Below are 7,088 nucleotides of genomic sequence, written 5' to 3'. Positions count from 1 at the left end.
AGGCGGGTGGGGCAGAGAGCCAATCAGGGCGGTTGGCGGGGTGTGGCTGCGACCCAGGGCGGGGAATCGCGTAATGGCGGACGCGGGCCGGGCGAGCGCGGCTGGGGGCGTATCGCGCTGAGGTGGGGGGGTCCGGCTGTGTGGCAGCCCGAGAGGCGGCCGGAGAGAACAGACCCTGTGCGGAGAAGGGCGGCCGGCCAGCCCTTCTGACGCTAAGGGCGACCACGCGAGACCAGGTGAGCAACAAGTCCCCGCGGGCGGGCCCAGCCGTGAGGCGCCGGTCCCGGTCGGGCCGCCCCTCCCGAGCCGCTCGGGGTTCCAGAGGAGTGGGTGCCGCGCCTCCGGCCGCAGACCGACCGAAAGCCGGTGAGCGGTCAGCGCGGGGTGATGTCTTACAGTACTCTCCCCTCCCCAGGGAGGAAGTGTCCCGGAGACCCCTTCGGAGGCTTGGAAGGGCCCGCGAGTCTGCGAAAGTACCCCAATCTGATTTATCTGTGCTTCCAACTCGCTGTGTGACCTTGGGCAAGTCACTTCCCTTTCTGGGCCTCGTTTTACCCATTTGTAAAACGAAGCCTTTGGGGGCAGACGTTGTCAGAGATCTTGGGCAAGTTCTTCTCTCGGCGGAGCCTCAGTTTCCATCTCTGGGCCATGAAGGCATTGAAGAGCTTTTTGAGACTTCTGGCCTAAGTTGCACAGTGGCAGAGAAGAATGTGTGTGTACATGAGTGTAGATGTGTGTCCAGGATGCTGTGCAGAGTAATGAGGACAGTTGGCTAAACGGGCCCGTTGAGGAAGACTCTGGATGGACCCCAGCTCATAATGGGGTGGGGTCTGGTTGTCTTGGCCTTCCGGGACCCTAGAATCTTTGAGATGGGGAAGTTTTGTACAGTTCTTCATAGAATCGGCGAAGAGGAAGGGATCCTTGGAGCCTCTTGGGGCTGTGATTGAAATTTAGGCCCCAAAGAACTCGGTTTTCTTTTGGGTGGGTTAGTCGGAATATTTAAGGTGCTCCTACTGTGTGTCAAACAGGTTCTTGTTTAATTTTTACCGCCACACTTGAGAATTTACACGTAAACTAAGTTTCAGAGGACTTGAGTAACTTGCCCAAGGTCACACAGTAAGGTTCAGAGCTTACCAACATTAGGGTGTTTCCTTTGAGAATCACTGGTCAAGGGGGAATTGGCTGTCTACTTAAAGGAAGTTTGCTTTGTCACAGATGGGGGAGGGGTTGGGTTCCAGACACTTGATTTGACTTCTGACAAGGAAACACGCTGGGTCTTAGTCTCTGGATGGTTAATCATAAGTGCATCCCCTTTGTTCAGTTTGTGAGTTGGAAAGAACCGTTACCGAATTGTAAAAGTCACTCGGAAGTGTGTCAGAATCTGAGAACTCAGTTTGAATTCTGATTGCATGGCCAGTAGGAGTTCACGAACTATTGGTGCATAGACTTGACTCTTGGTTTGGAATGGTGCCAGCCTAGTAACTTCTTCTCTTCCCTAAGAAGGCCAGACTTTCTTGGGATGGAAGAAATTTTCCATTTGTTAGTGCAAATTTCTTTGGATTCTTGGGGTGAAAGTTTCAATAGCCCGCCTTTTGATTAAGCGAAATACTCCTTTCTTTCTTTTTGCTTCCTGTTATTTGACTCATAGATGAGTGAAGATTGTGGCCCTAAAGTGGGTACTGTAAATAAATTGCAGCCATTAATTTTTCCAAGTCTCAGAGCTTTTGGTTAATCAAAATGGTAGGACACAGGCAGCGTGTATTGTTCTCACATGTCAACAGTAGGGAAGAAATTTGGAAGAGGAAGTTGCTGAGAAAGAGGGCGTTTCTTAGCATTGGAGCCAATATGTATTTCTTTGTTTGAAATTCTAAAACCAGAAAAGCAGCCACTGAAGGAGGAAGCAAGGAAAGAACTGTGAAACTCTTCTTCCTGTTGAAGTGTTTTTAAGGACTGTTCCTGTTGCTGTCCCCTGTCCAAGGCTCTGCTTTCACAGAAAAAGTCACTTGTAATATGTTCAACATTCAGAAATTATATTCGAGAATGAAAGAATTTTAAATCTTAAACCTTCTGAGATAATTTTTAAAAAGTCAGAACTGAATATGTTGTTTATCAGTGAATGATTGTTTTTCTCAACATAATTACCAATTGTAGTCTTTGGGATTTTTATTTATTTTTTTGGGGGGGGGTTTTAAAAAATTCTGATTTTAATTAGTGGATTTCAGCCTGAGAGGACTTGATCTAGATATTGGATGATGCAAATGTCCCCATCAATTAAAAAACACAAAACGGTGTGTTTTTTGACATTTGTTAAGTCTTTTTTTTTTTTTTTTGACATTTGTTAAGTCTTTATAATGCTTTATTTTACAGGATTGTATAGGTATGAATAGTTAAGACATTAAATTTATTATCTATTGCATGTAAAGAGTTACATTTACTCTTCATATCAGTTATATTTTCTGTAAAAGATTTAGTCTTGATTATATATAGTTTATCAGTCTGTAGTACTGTGGGCAGGGGGAGGTTCTTGGGACTAGCTGTGCTTCTGAATTTAGAATTTTGAATTTTGAAAAAGAAATATGGTACATATATTGTAAGTTATGTAACATCCCTGAAAGGTGTGGGGCAGCACCTTGTAATCAAACACAATTCTATTTCTGCAGTAAAATGTCAGAATGTTCATACCAACTGAGATAAATAAATGTTATAAATAGCCTCATGTCATTTCATTTATAGTCATTTCATGTCAGGATTTGCCACCAAATGAATAATGAAAACTTGTTTTTTATAGCCTTTTGGATTTTGGAAATAAGGAATTGTGTAATTTAATGGATATAGTTGTATGATGAACAATTACAAGGACAAATATTGTCAACCAAGCAAATTTTAAAGTCATAGGTTCTTAAGACAGTATTACATATAGGACACTTTTTTCTTTCATATGATATTCTTATTTTAATATACATCAATATGCATTTTTCCTCAAGTACAAAATTTTGCCTTTTAATACAGTTATTGGTCCCTATCTTAGATGTTTGAATGACATCCCTGCCCTCTTTTTTTAAAAAGTAATTTATAGGTCTTGTGCTCATCAATTTTTATATAGCAATTAAGAGAATTGTACCTTTTCCTATATAATTCAGAGAAGGACTAATCAGGTGAGGATCTGTAGAATCATGTTTGCAGAATTTAAAGTTTCAAGGTGGTCTTTACTATGAGGTCATTGCTGTGGATGAGATTTAGACATAAAAAATTTTTTATGTTTTTAACTTTTCAAGCTTCTTAAATTTGTACATCAAGGAGTTTACTAAAATATATTGGATTTAGATAGTTTTGATATATATTTTTACTTTTTAAAAATTTCAATTATTTACCATGTGAAAAACTGGAGTTTACCGGCCTTATGAATTTGGGTGATTTCTTTAAATGGCCAAGGACCTCTAGGAGCACATTTACAAAAATTCAGTCTATTCTTTACTCTTCTTGAACACTTCAACTAGGAGTGAGGTGGACTGATACTGTTAGAGGTTAAAGAATTATTTCTCCTATTTAAAAGAAGGCCTTCGACAGCATGAATTTGAGAGATTCTGGGCTTCGGGACAAATTGGCACCTGATTTGAGGGCCTCGATTCATTCTCCTAAATGGAGTGTCTCCATAGTTCCTGAGAGTGGCACTTCCACTGTCTGGGAGATTGAAAGGGTGTGGAACAGTGTATCAGTGTAATAGTGTATTAGGTGTAGCTGGTGTTTGATTGAACTAGGGAATAGGAACAGTTCTTATCCAGACTACCTCAGTTTCTTCTGTTTGGTTAGGATTGATAATATTGCAGAAGGGTTACAAGTTAGTGAACAAACATACTATTACAAGTTACTCTGTTGTGACTGTGGGTAAGCTCTTCAAAACAAGCCCTGTGTATTACACTTCTTGTATATTCTGTAAAGCCTGGAGGCCAAGACATCGCACTTTTGTTGCATCAGAATTTACCATCAAAAAGTAAATTATATCTGAGAATTCTGATGTCAGTAAACAACCAGGATTGAGAACCATTGAGGTAAGCACATGGAAGGCGTTCAGTAAATATATGTTGATTAATTTGCTACTGATTCTGTCATGAATTGGGTAGGGTGGAAGAGGATTTTTTCAAAAAGTAAAATAGCTTTCCAAGATACCAACACACATCCAGCAGTTGGCACATCTGGATGCATAGTCAGTTCATTGGTAGTTACTCCGCCAGCATCGCCATCCAGATTGTGATCTAGGCAAGATTAGATAGTCTTGTCGACAGGCAACTGTAAGTTCTCCTGAATCCGTGGATAGTGGCCTTACTGACTACTGTGATAGGTTGGTGACAATTGCTAAATGAAAGAATTATTGGGATTTGAGTTGGGGAGGTGGGCTGCTGGGCACCGGGAATGCAAAGGGGAAAAGTGGAAAGTTGTAATTTGTTCCTCCAAAACATAACAGAATGTGTGGAACGTAATTGGTATTCCATAGTTTTTGTTGAATGGCTTTTTGTCTGGAAAGAGGCATTGTAAGCTGTGAAGTAAGATGCTTCCTACTCATCCTTCAGAACTGAGCTAAGATGTCTTCTAAAATGTGAATCATTCCTAGGAATAGTTGAGTGACTCCCTTGTATGTCTTCTTCATTAAAGCATTTATCAGATATTGTCGAATCAGATAACAGACGAATTATAAAACTCTTTCCTTTACCTGGCTATGAGCTTCTTATGGGCTGGACTCTTGTTCATTTCTGTATGACCGATTGTGAAACACACAATAAAGCCTTTTTTTTTTGCCATGTGTAATGTCGGATCTTGGTTACCCACCAGGGATCGAGTCCCTGTTGCCTGTGTTGGAAGTGCAGAGTCTTAACCACTGGACCTCCAGGAAGTCTCAATAAAGGCTTGATAGATGCTAGTAATGTTTAATTTAGGCCTCTGTCTTCTGTTTCATTCTTGTAGTTTTCTCTTTTTTCCAATTTATGATCTTTCCTTTTCAGTTCATTCCAACAAACATAATTGAGAGGTAGGTCTTTATTGTGGAGAAGGAAATGGCAACCCACTCCAGTATTCTTGTCTGGAGAATCCCAGGGATGGGGGAGCCTGGTGGGTTGCCATCTCTGGGGTCGCACAGAGTCAGACTGAAGTGACTTAGCAGCAGCAGCAGGTCTTTGTTGAGCCTTGGGGTCAGGTTTCTCATCCTTAGTACTATTGACTTTTTAGGTTGAATAATGTGCTGTATAGTGGTAGACTGTCATGTGCATCATAGTATCTTTAGTAGTATCCCTGGTCTTTACCCACTACCTATTAATGGTAACTGCACCCCTCCCCCTTCTCAGCTGTGACAATCAGAAATGTCTCCAGATATTGTCAGATGTCCTTTGGGGAGAAAATTGCCCTCTGTTGAAAACTATGTTAAGGGTAGGGTAGTAGGGTCATGGAGCAGAAATGAATGTAGGTGTCCACACATATGTACTGTCCTTCCATTCCTTCTCTCTGGTTATACAGTCCCTTGTCTCTGACTTTTGGATAAGAAAGAAAAATGAGGGAAATCAGGAGGTGACAAATTTAAAATAGCACCATCATTTTTATTCTGCTCAAATTTTATTTTATTTGGTTTAAATATATTAGAGCAGTACAGACAGTTGAATTATTTATGCAGATTTTGTGAATTCAGTTCTGCCACTGATTAGGTGGAGTAAAGAACTACTAGAATATTACTACCTTGAATAAAAGACTCAGCTTTTCTCAGAAAAGCTGTTTCAACATTTAGAGAATAATCAGCATTAGTTTTATAGAGAACTTGCCAGGACTTGTCAGGATTCTTCTCAGCTAATTTTTGAGCTTCTTGGCTAAGATACATCTTTTAATGTTTCTATATAGATACTTCATAACTCTAAAAAACACGTCTAGCTAATGAGCATGTTTTTCTAAGCGCAGTATTTTTGTGTGTGTGATAGGTAGATTGGTCAAGGCAGGGATCCTCTTGGTTCCTTTGGACATTCATAAAAGGATGACAAGTTAGTAGTAACACTGGGGAAGTTCATTCCTTTGACCAACCCTCTGCAAGATAACATAATCATTCATGTCTTAGTCACCATTAAAGTGAAGTTGAATGAGTGTGTTTTTCCCCTGTTTCATTTAAAGTTATGAATAGTACTCTAGAGAATTCATATGTATAGTTATGAATGGTATCTCAGAATAGTTACCATTTATGCAAATGAAGCACACTTCTTAACTTAGAAACCAAACAGAATTGAATTAGAAAAGAGAAGAATAGAAACAAGAATTGTTGAATGCTTACAGAAGAAATAACGTTCAGATATAGAAGTACCGCAGAAAAATTTGGTCGTCTTCATGATTTCTATACACTAATAAAGACAAACAGTTTGAGATTGATGGGAGAGGCTATTAGACTTTGCCTATGATAATATTTTTCAAGCTACTTTTCTTTTTGGGTAAATATGGGAAAGCCTGAGACATACTCTGAGTTATAAGATGAATTCTAGTTGAACAGAGTTAAGTTTCTTATTTTTAGAATGTAGAAGCCCTTTTGGGAAGAAGCAGTGGTTTAACTCTGTTCCAATTTGAGTAAATATGTGCATGTATGTGCACAGATACATATTTGCACACATTTATCATATGACTTACGGGGACATTTAAACTTTGTAATTGACATAGTAAAGTAGTGAGCAACTCTTTTAATCTCACGTGTTTAGAATTGAGACCTTTTCCTCCGGTGATTATGCCATTGTTCTGGCAAGTACTCAGTCTAGCAAGCTTTCTCTCAAGTTGTATCTTGAGTAATTTTTTTAACTATGTAGAGGGAGGTCTTAGATCATGTCCATGATGTTCCTTTCCCATCACAATTGAGAACTATAAGTAAATTTCCCTTTGTAGAATACCGATAGTCTTTAAAGAATAGTATTCCTGATAACAAAGCCATTTGTGGTATTATGAGAAATATAAGATCCACTTTGCCCCCATTTTACCTTTGAAGTTCTTTGAACATTCATTGGGTGATAGTTTGCAAAGCACAGTCTCTGACTTTGATACATGTTACAGTCAGTTCCCAGCATTGAGATAAATTA

The 7,088-nt window shown here is 39.8% G+C and overlaps 1 protein-coding gene across 1 annotated transcript in view; it reads left to right on the top strand.

Moving 5' to 3' along the window:
- Positions 1–61: 61 nt before the first annotated feature.
- Positions 62–7,088, top strand: part of WASF2 (WASP family member 2) — a 70,549-nt gene continuing 63,522 nt past the window's right edge. The window contains exon 1 of the mRNA XM_065930172.1: positions 62–236. The gene's annotated coding sequence lies outside the window, so the exon portion shown is untranslated. The remainder of the gene's footprint in view (positions 237–7,088) is intronic.

Source organism: Muntiacus reevesi, chromosome 3 (genome assembly GCF_963930625.1).
Source record: "Muntiacus reevesi chromosome 3, mMunRee1.1, whole genome shotgun sequence".
Lineage (NCBI taxonomy): Eukaryota > Metazoa > Chordata > Mammalia > Artiodactyla > Cervidae > Muntiacus > Muntiacus reevesi.
The sequence above is the reverse complement of the archived record's forward strand: the minus strand, read 5'-3'. Positions and strand labels throughout refer to the sequence as shown.